The sequence below is a fragment of the Chenopodium album genome, chromosome 7 (assembly GCF_948465745.1).
Source record: "Chenopodium album chromosome 7, dcCheAlbu1.1, whole genome shotgun sequence".
Lineage (NCBI taxonomy): Eukaryota > Viridiplantae > Streptophyta > Magnoliopsida > Caryophyllales > Amaranthaceae > Chenopodium > Chenopodium album.
In genome coordinates this window covers 28540155-28555474 of record NC_137840.1, presented here as the reverse complement: position 1 = coordinate 28555474, position 15320 = coordinate 28540155, and the positions used below count along the sequence as shown (strand labels likewise).

General features: G+C 37.6%; 1 non-coding gene across 1 annotated transcript; it reads left to right on the top strand.

Moving 5' to 3' along the window:
* Positions 1 to 12674: 12674 nt before the first annotated feature.
* On the top strand, positions 12675 to 12782 carry LOC145641359 (small nucleolar RNA R71). Its single transcript, XR_014115392.1, has one exon. It is a non-coding gene; the product is annotated as a small nucleolar RNA R71 (small nucleolar RNA).
* Positions 12783 to 15320: the final 2538 nt, after the last annotated feature.

Genomic DNA, 15320 nt, shown 5'->3' with positions numbered 1-15320 from the left:
GAGTTTAGCAATATTAATTCGAGATTCGACATATGAGAATTGATGTTTAGGCTTAGTTTCAATAGGCGGATTAATTTATAAATGGTTAAGTCGAGATTCGACAAATGAGATTTAATACCAGTAAATTAACTCTGTGATTATAATACGTAGCGAAAGCCCTTTATAATCTGATTAATCAATGCTTGATGATTGCTTATTATGATTTACCCTGGAATATTGTTTATTAGTGAACCTATGCCCTAGGGCTTTTAATATTTGATTTTCCCCTACTTTATTTCTTTTGACCTTATTCTTCGTAGTATATAATTTATTTACAACAAAATTGGTTTCTTTGATAATTTAGATTATAATAATTAATTCGGAGTAGAAAGACTTGTTTCCCTGTAAAGTTCGACCCTACTTCCCTATCTACTTTAATTAGAGAACTTAGGTAATTACTTGATTAAGAGATACGACTTTACCCTGGCAAGGACCCATAAAGTGCACTCCTCATACATCAAAGGGTTCAACTTCCAAGACATTTTGTTGAGGCATTTCATCTCTTTTGGTTATGCCACCACTACTTTAACACCTATCACATTGTGAAACGAACTTGTGGGCATCCTTATGCATCGTTTGCCTGATCGGGGAATTAGATAGTGTCGTTAGTCTACTAACCCTGATCAAATTAACAATTTATAATACCTAAACTACCATAATACGAGTATAGGGGTAAGTAAAGGGTCGAACCCAAAAGGACTAAGTGTATCAATCTATGCTAATTAGACTACTAGGAAAGCTTGAGAGGTAAAGATAGGTTCAATAAAACACTACTAAGAGCAAATAACTAAAACTAGGGAAAGTGGAATCCAATTACATCAATGCATTCAACAACATCAAACAATTATATGAAAATGACCTCAATTAGGACGATTAACACATTTAACTCACTCTCGCGCTATTAAACATGTTAATAATCCTACTAAAATAATTTACTCTCGTGCAACTAGCCTAGCAAAGGTATGGAAGAATTTAGACTCTCAAACAACTCACTTTCGTACAATTGATTGAAAGCACGATTAAGAACATAGAATCAATTAGCTAGAACGATTTTAATCCATAAAAGCATTCATCCATACACAATAATCAAGAAACAATTCCATACTAACCACAATCAATCATTAAATTAATTAACATAACCTTCATCCATTTCCCTAGAACAAACCTAAACTAACATGGTGAACAAAAACAAGGAAAACAAGGTAAAATAATAATAAAAGCAAGAATCAACCACTAAACTAATTAATCTACTCAAATAAACAAATAAATAAGCAAAAACAATAATAAATGAAAGCAATAAAGGTGAGAGAAAGTTAGGAAAACTCATTGAATTTATGAGAGGAAAAATCCACAAATTTGCTTCTTCAAAATCCCAAAAACTCCATGAAAAATCCAATCTTTCTCTCTCTAATCTACTCCTAACCCTAAGAAAAAGAAAATAAAAGAGCTAAACTAATCTAATATAATCTAGGGTAAATTAATTGTTGATGAAAAGTTGAGAGAAAATAACCCCAAAAGGGTAATTATAATACAAGGCTAAATAAAATAAAGTAAAAGAGAAAACTAAAAAGAAATAAAAACTAAACTAAAATAATTCAAATAACTAAACTTAAAAACAAAAAAAAAACAAAACTAAAACTAAAATAAAATAAAAGAAAAATGAAAAGGAAAAATAAAAACAAAACAAAACAAACCCACTAATTTCCCCAAAACCCACGAAACAAATCAGACCCCATTTCCCCCATGGCTGCTCTGCTTTTCTCATCCAACATCACGCATATCACCACCGTTCATACTTCATCATCAACGGCCATCATTATCCCAAGTCGAAAATCAACGGTAATCACCAAGCTTCACTGTTAAATCATCATTAATTGTCACGTGCGAAGCTCGTGAAGTGGTTCAAATTGAACCCCGATCTATGCGCCCGCGAAGACATCGCACAGAGGTCGCGCAAAGCTTCTGCCTCGACTCTAATTTTGGACTCGATTTCGTGCGCTTTCTGACAAGGGTGCGCGGCCGCGGAGGTCTGGGTTGCTCCTTGCTGTGAAATTGGGTTCGATTGGTGTGATTGGAGATGCGAATTGGTGGTGCCTGCTGTAATTGGAGTTGAATTTGAGGTGAGGTGGTGCGTTGGGAGGCGTAGCAGGTGCTGCAGTGTTGGTTGCGGTGTAGAAGCAGGGGAAGGTTACTGGTGGTTTGCGGCGGCTGAAATTGGTGTTGTTGTGGGGTTGAATTGAGTTTCTGGTGAGAGGGGTGGAGATGCGTGGGAATTTGGTTTGTGGGTGCGATTGTGGTAGTGCGATGTAGGGTTGTGAGATGCGGGGCTGTGCAGGTTGGTGTTGCTTGGTTTGGTTGCGTGAGGTTGGAGGAGAGTGCAGATGTTGTGGTTTGCGTGGTGGCGCTGCTGGTTGTTGTAGATTGCTGTTGCTGTTGGTGTTGGTTGCGGTTTGAGAAGGAAGGGAGCAGGGGAATGTTGCGATGTGTTGTTTGGGGTGGTGTAGGATAGGAGATGGGTGTGGTGTAGGTTAAGCTGCTTGCAAGAGGGCAGCAGCTAGAGCATGTTGTTTGACTCAATTCTTGGACCTTGAACTGGATCGACCACGGACCCGAAAACACCTACAACAAAAAACAACACGAGGGTAGGATCGATAACAAAATAAAAATAAAATAAAGATAAAATAAAATAATAAAAAAAAGTAAAATAAAATAAGAAAAATAAATTAAAATAAAATGCTATAAAATAAAATTCTAAAACTAAAGAAATAATAAAATAAAATAAAATAAAATACGAAACTAAAATAAATAAGAAAACGAGATAAAAAATAGAAATTAAATTAATAAAAATAAAAACTAACAACTTAAACTAAAAACATTAAAACAAAGAAAAATAAAATAAAACACGAAAATAAACAAAAAACTATAGAAAATTAAAAAAATACTCAAAATAAAGATAAAAGACGAGAATAATAAAATAATAGAAATAAAGGATATAAAAGGTGAAATTATTGGAAAATAAGCCGGAATACGACTCAATAAACACCCTAAAAGTGACATAAAAGTCACTTATCAAACTCCCCCAAGCTTACCTTTTGCTCGTTCTCGAGCAAATTAACATGAAACACGGGAGAAGGGGAATGATTTATTCAAGCAAAGCTAGAACACTAAAGGAGACAAGAATGTACACTAACTCACTTTCGTAGGAATCACGGTCACTTTTAGCAACTAATGACAAGCCCTTTAAACCCCTAGATCGCCCTAGAGGACGAGTGTGCTCTCGTGAGGGTGTCCTAAGAGTTTAACCCACAACTCCAAATAAAAACCAACGCAAGGCAATAAAAAGAAAAGAAAAAGAAACATAAAACGAGAAAGAAAAACACAAGTTCATATTTGGACAAGAGATTGGAACAAACACCAATGAATGCAAACCTTTCTAAATAGACAAATGTATGCACGTTCCAAGATGTCAATGGTTGATTGAAACATAACATATGCTAAGCATAGAGAACTAATGAGGACTCAATCCACCCTAGCCCCAACCAATCAGGCCGCGTTCTCTCCACTAGCTTCAAATCAACCCTTAAGCTAGCTTCTCATGATTCCTCGAAGGAACCGGAAAAAGATAAAGAAATGAAAAACTTTGAGAAGGTAATCCCGACATCTCAACTATGCATACTCTCTCCATAGGTTTGAAATCTATCTCCCTCCACCGTTCTTTGACCTAACCCCACTAAAGTCTAAGGGACTTTTATTAGGTTGTAACGTAAGGCTAAGGGTTAAGGCGGGGCAAAATTTTGAAAATATTGGTGATATTTCCTAAGTGAAGCAAAAGAGTGGCCAACTCTCAAAAACAAACTCAAGAATTCACAATATATCAAAAAAAAATACCAATAATGCCAACTCCCACAAGCTTACTCAACACTAACACACAATATATACAAAAAAAATGAAGGAACGCTCCCAAAACTCCCCCAAGCTTGGACGAAGCATTGTCCTCAATGCTTAAACAAGGGAAGAAAACGAAACGAAACCAAACTAAAATATATTATTTGTGTTTATTTGTTTCTTTTTGTTTTTTTTTTTATTTTTTTTTATGTGTCCTTGCCTTTTTCTAACCATGGACGACTTTTTCTTGAAACTTCATTTGATTTTCTTGAATTGCATCTTTCTTCTCGAAATTTTTGCATATTCTTTTCAAGCTCAACTTTCAAATACCGTACTTAAACCAATTCACAAAGTTTTCTTGCTCATGATCAACACTCTCAAAACTCAAACCTCACATGCCTATGCTTCACTAACTAAAAGGGTTGGTAAACATAGGCCATTGGGTTTGTAATGCGGTTTAAACAAGAGCGGGAAACATTAGGCTCAAATTGGTTAATAAGTAGGTTGATGCAAAATAGAAAATCAAATTTGTAACAAAATAAAAAGAAGATAAAGAAAAATGAGAAAAGGTGCCCTTTTCCTCCCCTAGAGAGGCCCGGTCACGATCTTAGGAGCTAGAGGTCAAAACAAGGATTAAGACATGCATAGTCAAGGATCCTAAATAGCTGCTCAACAAGGTGATGAAGGCTAGAACAAATGAAGCTCACAAGGGATTATAACCAAACAAATACCAACCAAGGGTTTCAAATCCACTATAGACAACAACTCAATCTTACCACATTCCCCTGAACTAAGGCTTCATGGACCCCTAAAAGTTCTTAACTCGACTACCTTAGCATATAGTATCCTAGAGTCAACCAATGACACTCTCAAACCGTGCATACATTTACCACTTAGGAAGAAAAACATCTAAGGATTCAAGTCCCAAAACGAAATGTCCAATATAAGAACAAACAAAAAACATTTTGCCAAAATTACCTTGAAAGTAAACAAAAATCTTTTTGGATTTTTCAAAACAAAAGAAAAGGCATGAAAATGCATATACACAAGTGCATGGCATAAACGAATCAACATCCCACCAAACATGATAGGATACCCTCCCCCAAGCTTGAATGAGACAATATACTCAAACATAAACCAAATAATCCATGGGAGGGGAAAAGAAAGAAATCAATCCAACAAACCAACACAAGTCCAACGAGTCACCAACCATTAGAGAAAGATCTAGAAAAGAAATTACCGGATATTGGTGGGTGTAATTACCCGCAAATGAACCAATTTAACCATTCAAAGCCGATTTCCTCTTGACTTGAATCTCGATTTCCTTATGCTAGCAAAAATAGGCGTCAAACTTCCTTGGTTCTTGATCCAAACCAATGCATAAGAGTATATCAAGCCATGTACCTAGCAAAAGGCACACAAACATTTCCATGAGAGAAAATCTAATCTAAAAAGAAAAGAAAATGAAAGCAATAAAAACCTCGGGTTACTTCCCGAGAAAGGCTTGTTTAACGTCCAAGCGAGACCGCTCTAGTAAATAATATTGCAACGAACGCAAGAGCTTATCAAATGCACTACTACACATCTCATATGGTAACAAGTAGGCAAATGAAGGGAGGAGGACGTGCAACAAGATTATTGCACATAAATGAGGAGGAAGATGCCAAAAGAAAGAAGCAAAATCAAAAGAAAAATCAAGAAAATAAGAAGAAGAAGAAGAAGAAGAAGAAGAAGAAGAAGAAGAAGAAGAAGAAGAAGAAGAAGAAGAAGAAGAAGAAGAAGAAGAAGAAGAGGAAGAAAAATAAGGAAAAGAATAAAAAGGCAAAACCTCCTCAAAATCTTTTTGGGTGGCACAATCACCCATTTCCTCAATAATAGGAGTATGAAAAGGAAGAGTCTCATCAAAGAAGAGAGGGTCCTCAATAGGCTTTAAGACAAAAGAAGGGAGGAACATGGGATAGTAGGAGATGCGGTCAAATTTCCTTGAGAAAGGGACATGAGGAAGGAAAGGAGAAACAATGGTCTCATAAAGCCTCACATCACCAATGAGGGCATGAAAATCAATCATAGAATCCTCAAAATAACACTCATGACTCACATCTCCCTCAAACAAAAACTCTCCAATAGAAACAACCTCATCCTCCTCTCTATCACAACGATGAACAACAACTCCCTCAAGATCCTCAAAGCCTAGAGTCTCTAAACCATGCATGAAAGGATAAAGGTTTCTCTCAAACTAACCCCTTTCCCATGAAGCATTGCCAATGAACTCTCTCAAAAGGCTATAGTGATTTGTTACACCTTCAATGAATATACTAGCCATAACCTCAAATGAGTCCAAAGACTCATGGATAGAAGGGTCACAAACATGCAAGGTAGACTCATCAAGATGGGGAAGGGGGTTGGAAACCTCAAAATCGACATTTTCTTCATTCACAACTCTTCCACCATCACTCAAGGGACTCTCAATCTCTCTTGATTGCTCAAACTCATCATCATCATCCTCATGATCTCCCTCATTCAAACATGAAGATGGCTCACTCACATCCTCACCAAGGGAAGCTCTCAAAGGGAGTAAATAAGGGGAAGGATGACATTCAAGCTCAAATGGGGAATGAAAAGGATCAAAATCCTCAAAAATCCCCTCATCACAAGAAAATCTCCCCTCAACTTCACACCCTTGGCCCACATCATTCTCAAAAACACTCTCACACTCCAAATGAGGTGCCTTACATTCATTTACATCAACCAAAGCACTCATCACTTGGGCAAGACTCACTTCTCTAAATTTTTGTTCCTCTTGAAGCTCTTGGAGTTGTTGGGTGAGATATTGCATTTGAGAAAGAATTTGGGCTTCAATGTTATTGGGTTGAGGTTCATGATCAAAGTCAAATTGCACATCATCAAAATTAGCACAAACCTCATCAAAATGAGCATAAGGGGGAAAGGTGTCAATTTGCATACTTGGATTATCACTAGGCACATAAGAAGTATCAAGAGAATTCATGCAAAAATTAAAAGAATCTTGGCATTGAGAATCAAAGTAAGAAACATGAGATTCTCTATCTAAAGAATCCCTAGCAAACCATGTGAAGAAATCCCAAGCATCATGCATAAACAAATGACAAAATCTACCATTATTCATGTCCTCAACCATCCCCCTAGTATACTCATTCATGCCCCAATAAGCTACACCACAAGCATCACTAAGAGAACACCCATGGTAACTAAGAAAACCATCTAGTCTTTCAAAGTAAGCATAAAAGGGTTCACCATCAAATTGAGGAAAAGATAAGCATGCCATTTTTATACAAAGAACAAAGAAAAGCAAACACAAATCAAATTATATACAAGAACCTAGCTAATCTAATCAACACAAATTAATGAACGCCTTAGTCACCGGCAACGGCGCCAAAATTTGATCGGGGGATTAGATAGTGTCGCTAGTCTACTAACCCTGATCAAATTAACAATTTATAATACCTAAACTACCCTAATACGAGTATAGGGGTAAGTAAAGGGTCGAACCCAAAAGGACTAAGTGTATTAATCTATGCTAATTAGACTACTAGGAAAGCTTGAGAGGTAAAGAGAGGTTCAATTAAACACTACTAAGAGCAAATAACTAAAACTAGGGAAAGTGGAATCCAATTACATCAATGCATTCAACAACATCAAACAATTAGATGAAAATGACCTCAATTAGGACGATTAACACATTTAACTCACTCTCGCGCAATTAAACATGTTAATAATCCTACTAAACTAATTCACTCTCGTGCAACTAGCCTAGCAAAGGTATGGAAGAATTTAGACCCTCAAACACCTTACTTTCGCACAATTGATTGAAAGCACGATTAAGAACATAGAATCAATTAGCTAGAAAGATTCTAATCCATAAAAGCATTCATCCATACACAATAATCAAGAAACAATTCCATACTAACAACAATCAATCATTAAATTAATTAACATAACCTTCATCCATTTCCCTAGAACAAACCTAAACTAACATGGTGAACAAAAACAAGGAAAACAAGGTAAAATAATAATAAAAGCAAAAATCAACCACTAAACTAATTAATCTACTCAAATAAACAAATAAATAAGCAAAAACAATAATAAATGAAAGCAATAAAGGTGAGAGAAAGTTAGGAAAACTCATTGAATTTATGAGAGGAAAAATCCACAAATTTGCTTCTTCAAAATCCCAAAAACTCCATGAAAAATCCAATCTTTCTCTCTCTAAACTACTCCTAACCCTAAGAAAAAGAAAATAAAAGAGCTAAACTAATCTAATCTAATCTAGGGTAAATTAATTGTTGATGAAAAGTTGAGAGAAAATAACCCCAAAAGGGTATTTATAATACAAAGCTAAATAAAATAAAGTAAAAGAGAAAACTAAAAAGAAATAAAAACTAAACTTAAAAACAAAAAAAAAAACAAAACAAAAACTAAAATAAAATAAAAGAAAAAGGAAAAGGAAAAATAAAAACAAAACAAAACAAACCCACTAATTTCCCCAAAACCCACGAAACAAATCAGACCCTATTTCCCCCATGGTTGCTCTGCTTTTCTCATCCAACATCACGCATATCACCACCGTTCATACTCCATCATCAACGGCCATCATTATCCCAAGTCGAAGATCATTGGTAATCACCAAGCTTCACTGTTAAATCATCATTAATTGTCACGTGCGAAGCTCGTGAAGTGGTTCAAATTGAACCCCGATCTACGCGCCCGTGAAGACATCGCACAGAGGTCGCGCAAAGCTTCTGCCTTGACTCTGATTTTGGACTCGATTTCGTGCGCTTTCTGACAAGGGTGCGCGACCGCGGAGGTCTGGGTTGCTCCTTGCTGTGAAATTGGGTTCGATTGGTGTGATTGGAGATGCGAATTGGTGGTGGCTGCTGTAATTGGAGTTGAATTTGAGGTGAGGAGGTGCGTTGGGAGGCGTAGCAGGTGCTGCGGTGTTGGTTGCGGTGTAGAAGCAGGGGAAGGTTGTTGGTGGTTTGCGGCGGCTGAAATTGGTGTTGTTGTGGGGTTGAATTGAGTTTCTGGTGAGAGGGGTGAAGATGCGTGGGAGTTTGGTTTGTGGGTGCGATTATGGTGGTGCGACGTGGGGTTGCGAGATGCGGGGCTGTGCAGGTTGGTGTTGCTTGGTTTGGTTGCGTGAGGTTGGAGGAGAGTGCAGCTGTTGTGGTTTGCGTGGTGGCGCTGCTGGTTGTTGTAAATTGCTGTTGCTGTTGGTGTTGGTTGCGGTTTTGAGAAGGAAGGGAGCAGGGGAATGTTGCGATGTGTTGTTTGGGGTGGTGTAGGATAGGAGATGGGTGTGGTGTAGGTTAAGCTGCTAGCAAGAGGGCAGCAACTAGAGCATGTTGTTTGACTCAATTCTCGGACCTTGAACACGATCGACCAAGGACCCGAAAACACCTACAACAAAAAACAACACGAGGGTAGGATCGATAACAAAATAAAAATAAAATAAAGATAAAATAAAATAATAACAAAAAGTAAAATAAAATAAGAAAAATAAAGTAAAATAAAATGCTATAAAAATAAATTCTAAAACTAAAGAAATAATAAAATAAAATAAAATAAAATACGAAACTAAAATAAATAAGAAACCGAGATAAAAAATAGAAATTAAATTAATAAAAATAAAAACTAACAACTTAAATTAAAAACATTAAAAGAAAGAAAAATAAAATAAAACACGAAAATAAACTAAAAACTATAGAAAATTACAAAAATACTCAAAATAAAGATAAAAGACGAGAATAATAAAATAATATAAATAAAGGATATAAAAGGTGAAATTATTGGAAAATTAGCCGGAATACGACTCAATAAACACCCTAAAAGTGACATAAAAGTCACTTATCATGGCCACCACAATAGAGATTGAGAAATTTTTGCCACCGTCTTATCAACACCCCCATGTCCTCCACATGGTAGTGAACGGTAATTCTCAAGAACTCCTTCGATTTCATGATCCGGAAAACATTTTCGAAAAAGGCCGTCTCCGCATTGTTTGAACAAGTATGGGTCGTTCCAAAAATTCCTCCTCCCTTCCTTGAAACACCTCTTCTTTTGTTGAGAAGAAAACTCCTGGTGAATGACTCCACTAGCAAGTTAATTGGCAATGTCCGCATACCAAGGGCTACATGTTGAATCCATAGCCATGAGAGGTTCAAATCCTATCTCATCATTGATTGGTACATCATCTTTGTTCACAAAAGGTATCCTAGACAAATGATCCGCAACGTAGTTCTTCGCTCCATTTTTGTCCCTCATTTCTGTGTAAAAATCTTGAAAAGAGATACCCCAACGGATTAGGAGAGGCTTTGCTTCCTTCTTAGTCATGAGATAACGCACCGCAATATGATCCGTGTGCATAATCACCTTAGAGCAAATAAGATAGGACCTAAACTTATAAAAGGCAAAAACAACTGCTAATATTTCCTTCTCCGTTGTTGTGTAAGTCTTTTGAGCTTCATCAAGAGTCCTACTTGCATAGTAGATGACACATGATTTTCCTTCTTTCTTTTGTCTAAGAAAACCCACTGCAAAGTCACTCGCATCGCACATTAGCTCAAATGGCAAGCTCCAATCCGAAGATTGCACAACGGGAGAGGAAATGAGAGCTTGCTTGAGCTTACGAAATGCCTTAAGGCAAGCCTCATTGAAGTTAAAAGAAACATCCTTTTTGAGTAATTCGGTCAAAGGTTTGGCGATTAACGAAAAATCATTGATAAATCTCCGGTAGAAACCGGCATGCCCAAGGAAAGCTCGTACTCCCGTGATAGAAGTAGGAGGGGGCAATTTCTCAATCACCAAAACTTTGGCCAGATCAACCGCAACGCCATTTTTAGAAACTTTATGCCGAGGACAATGCCCTCCTCGACCATGAAGTGACATTTTTTCAAATTCAAAACCAAACTCGTCTATTGACACCTTCTCAAAACTTTTTCAAGGTTAAAAAGACAAGTGTCAATAGACGAGGCACCAACACTAAAATCATCCATGAAAACTTCAATTTCTTTCTCAACCATCTCGGAGAAAATGGAGGTCATGGATCTTTGAAAAGTAAAAGGAGCATTGCATAAACCAAATGGCATTCTTCGGTATTAAAATGTCCCATATAGACATGTGAAAGTAGTTTTCTTTTGATCGCTTGGATGTACAAGGATTTGGAAGAATCTGGAATACCCATCCAAGAAACAAAAGAAAGCATGTTGAGAGAGACTCTCAAGCATTTGGTAGATGAATGAGAGAGGAAAATTATCTTTCTTGGTGTTTTTGTTCAACCTCTTATAATTAATACACATTCTCCACCCAGTCACCGTCCGGATGGAGATTTCCTCTCCTCCTTCACCTTTGATTATGGTCATCCCATCTTTTTTTGGAACTACATGATCCGTACTAACGTACTTGCTACCGGAGATAGCATAGATGATTCCCGCCTCACGTAGTTTCAAAATTTCTTTCTTCACAACCTCTTGAAGGTTGGGGTTCAACATTCTTTGAGGTTCATTGGAGGTGGAATGATCATCTTCAAGATAAATATGATACATACATAAAGAAGGGCTAATACCTTTGATATCGTCAATGCTATACCCTATCACATCCTTATATTTTCACAAAACATCAAGAAGTTTTTCAAAATTAAGACCATCTAGGGTAGCATTGACAATAATAGGGTATTTAGTTTCCCTCTCTATCAAGAAAAGTATATTTCAAAGAAGGGGGAAGGGGCATGAGTTTTTTTCTTCTATCTCATCAACCTTTTCATCCTCACCTCTTTTGTTTTCATTCACACTTTCCTCTCCTCCCTTTTTTTCCTCACTATCCCCTTCGTTTGGCCCTTCATAGGAAGTTCTCGACCTTAATGTGATCGCCTTGCATGTATCGGGTTTTGAGTTGTGAGATGGGTTAGGTTGTGGTTGTTTGGGTAAAGTAAAGGTTGAATTGAAAGGAGTACTCTCAGCTAGTTGATCTAGTTGTGAATTAACCATGATGTTGTGAGCTCTTTTCTCTTGCATTTGTTGCCCAAAATATTTCATTTGCGCATGCATGGCTTGGAGGAGTTGAGTTTGTGTTAGCTCCGCTTGAGGTGCTTGTTCTTGATGATTTCTTTGAGGTGGTTGGGTTTGTATTGGTTATTCCTTGGATAGCTTCCTATTTGGTTTTGGGGTTGAGATGGAGGTGGATTTTGATATTGAGGGTTGGAGTTGTAGGGAGTTTGAGCTTGTTGGTTCCATTGTGGAGGTTGAGGTGCAAACTCGGGTGGTGGTTGTCTCCAAGCTACTCCACCACCGCTTCCTCTAAATCCCTCTTGCCTTGTGTTGCATGCCGCTACATACTCGGGGCTTAAACCTCCACAATAAGATGTATCATGGTTCGTTCCTCCAAAATTTTGACAAGAGAAAGAGTTAACTTGAGAGGAGCTTGCTCCACCGCTTAAACTTGCATTCACACTCGTGTTCAACTTGGAAAGCCCTTTTGTTAGTAGATCAATTTCATGTTGTAATTGATCAACTTTCTCCAAATCGTAAATACAACCTTTATTTGGAGCATTTCTTCTTCGCCTCCCCCCAAGAGTAATTCTTTGCTACCTCTTCTGGTGTGGCTTCAACTTGATTTTGAGGGATATTGATTAATTGACCACCCGCCCCCGCATCCAAATTGGCTCTTAAGATGGGCTCCAATCTGTCGTAGAAAAACCACATGAGCAACCCTTGACTGTACTCATGGCAGGGACACACTTGCACCAACTCTTTGAATCTCTCCCAAGCTTCACCAAGACTTTCATCGGCTTCTTGCTCAAATGATGCAATTTTCGTTCTCATTTCGGCGGCCTTCTCCTCGGAGATAAATTGCTTCAAGAACGCCTTTACCACCTCCCTCCATGTTGTGAGAGTGTTAGGCTTTACTTGCTTTAGCCATTTTTTTGCTCGTCCGGTGAGAGATTGCCGGAAAAGGTGCATACGAATGTAGTCTTGACTCACTTCATTGGTTTGCATCATTGCACTCAATTCAAGAAATCGGTCCAAATGTTAAATAGGATCCTAACTTGCACTTCCGGAAAATTGCTCCGATTGGACCATTCTAGTATATTGTGGATGGATTGAGAAGTTGGTTTCTGTGACGGGTAGCAAAATCCCTCCCGTGAGCTCATAATCCTCCGGGTTTCCGAACTCACGAAACAAAACATCATTTTCTTATCCCGTCATTGATCCGCTTTGTGAACTTGAAGAGTAAGTATCACTCTCACTGTCAACTATATCACCAAAACCTATTCCCTCGTCTTGATAAAGACTACAGACTTGTCTCAAGGTTCGGTTGATCTCGTGGTCAATTTGATGTTAAGGTGCTCCTTGAGACCTCCTAATAATTCACCAAAGCTAAGCAAATAATTAGCAAAGACAAGGATTATAAAACAAACAAAACAAAAAGAAAAGCAAGTAAAATTACTCTAACAAAAGCAATAGTAGACGCTAAACAAGCCGCTTCCCCGACAACAGCTCAAAAATTTGAACGCGGGTTGAATAGGTCGTTAAGCTACTACCCTAATCAAATTAATCATTTATAATACCTAAACCTACACCAAACTAGTTAGCGGCAAGTAAAGGGTTGAACCACTAGGGAAGCGCGCTAATTCAACGTCAATAATCACTAATGCAAGAGTAAAAACGGGGATTGTTTTTGTTGGTTTTGTTGAGTAAGAACACTAAACTACAAATAGGCAAGAAAATGATTATTAAAACCAAGGTAAAATGACGCTAGGGTTACGGGGGGTGACAAATATGATTAGAAAGAGTGGAATAATGATGATTATCATGAAACACATGCCAAAGAACACAAGATTCTACCGAAACAATTCATTCTCATGCAATAGTCTAGGCAAATCAATGAAAGAGGTCTACACTAATAAGGATCATTCTCATGCATCCTATTAGTCACAATAAAATCAAGAGAATAAAGAAGCACAATCCATAAAAACTCCATTTTAATGACTCATTTTTATGCAATCATTAAAATAGAGATAATCTTAATCTAGTTCAAATCACTTTCATGCATTTAAACTAGAAAACATCAAATAGAGTGCAACAATAATCTCAAGCTATTAAAAATCATGTCTGTCATCAATTTATGGCATAAGTTCAATCCAACCATCATCATTCATCCAATATCAATTCATATCTTCCACCCCTTCCCCTAGCTAAAAGTTTAGCCTAGAGAAGGGAGATTGAACGTAATATCAAAACTAGAAACAAACTCATGAAACCCAAAACAAAACATGATTAAAATCAATCAAATCAATAACAACTAGATGAACTAATAAGATTAGCAAGAATAAGCAACAGTAAAACAAATAACTAAAACTAAAGGAAAGGAGAAGAGTTTAATAAAGGAAGGATTAATGAAAGATGAAAGCTTGGATTCTTGCTTGATTGATTAAAGATTAAACATGAGCAAAGTAGAATACAATAAAGGATGCTTGAATAACAATCTACTTTCTCTCCCTAGATTAGGCTAATATTCTATGGAATTAGAACTAAGTGTTTTTCATTACAAAGAGTCCCGTATATATATATGTGGCTCCCCCAAATGAAAGAAACTTATGCAACAAGGCGCAAAGAAATCAGAAACCCAGCGGTGCGCGCCCGCACAGAAAATATGCGCGCCCGCGGAGTAGTAGTGTGCGCCCTCTTAGCATATTGCACGACCGCAACTTTGAGGGTACGGGGAAATGAAGCGCTCCCGCATAGTTAACTTGCGCCCCCGCGCAGCAGGTCGCACACCCGCATAGAGGCCGCACAATAGGTCGCACAAAATCTCTGGTTTGGCTCTGTTTCATCAGAATGGTTGCGCGGGTTCTGATAGAGCTGCGTGCCCGGACAACCAAGGGAGCGCGCCCGTTCAATAGCCGGACAGTAGCCCGCGCAGAACAGTTTGCTTGGCTCCTTGAAATCCTCTTTCTTTTGGCACATGATACCTACAAAACACAAGCATGGAAATCAAAATAAAGAGAAGGCAAGAATACTAAGAAAAGGAAAGATAAAGGAGAAAGGAAAGGAGGAAACAAAACTAAGTAACAATGCTTAGAAAAGGGCCAAATAAGTGCAAATGAGGGGAGAATCCTTAGAGAAAAAAGGATAAAAGAGTGGCATAAATGCCACTCATCAAAATCTTCCACACTTGCCTCTTGCTTGTCCTCAATCAAGGAAAACTGGAACAAAGATACAAACACAACAATCATAACATGACAAGGTTTTAGCAAAACCAATCAAGCCTCAAGGTAATGAAATGCTCAATTTGGACTCACACGCAAATAAATGCACCAAAGAATACTTATCTTTCTCGATTAAAAGAGGGAAATCATGTTC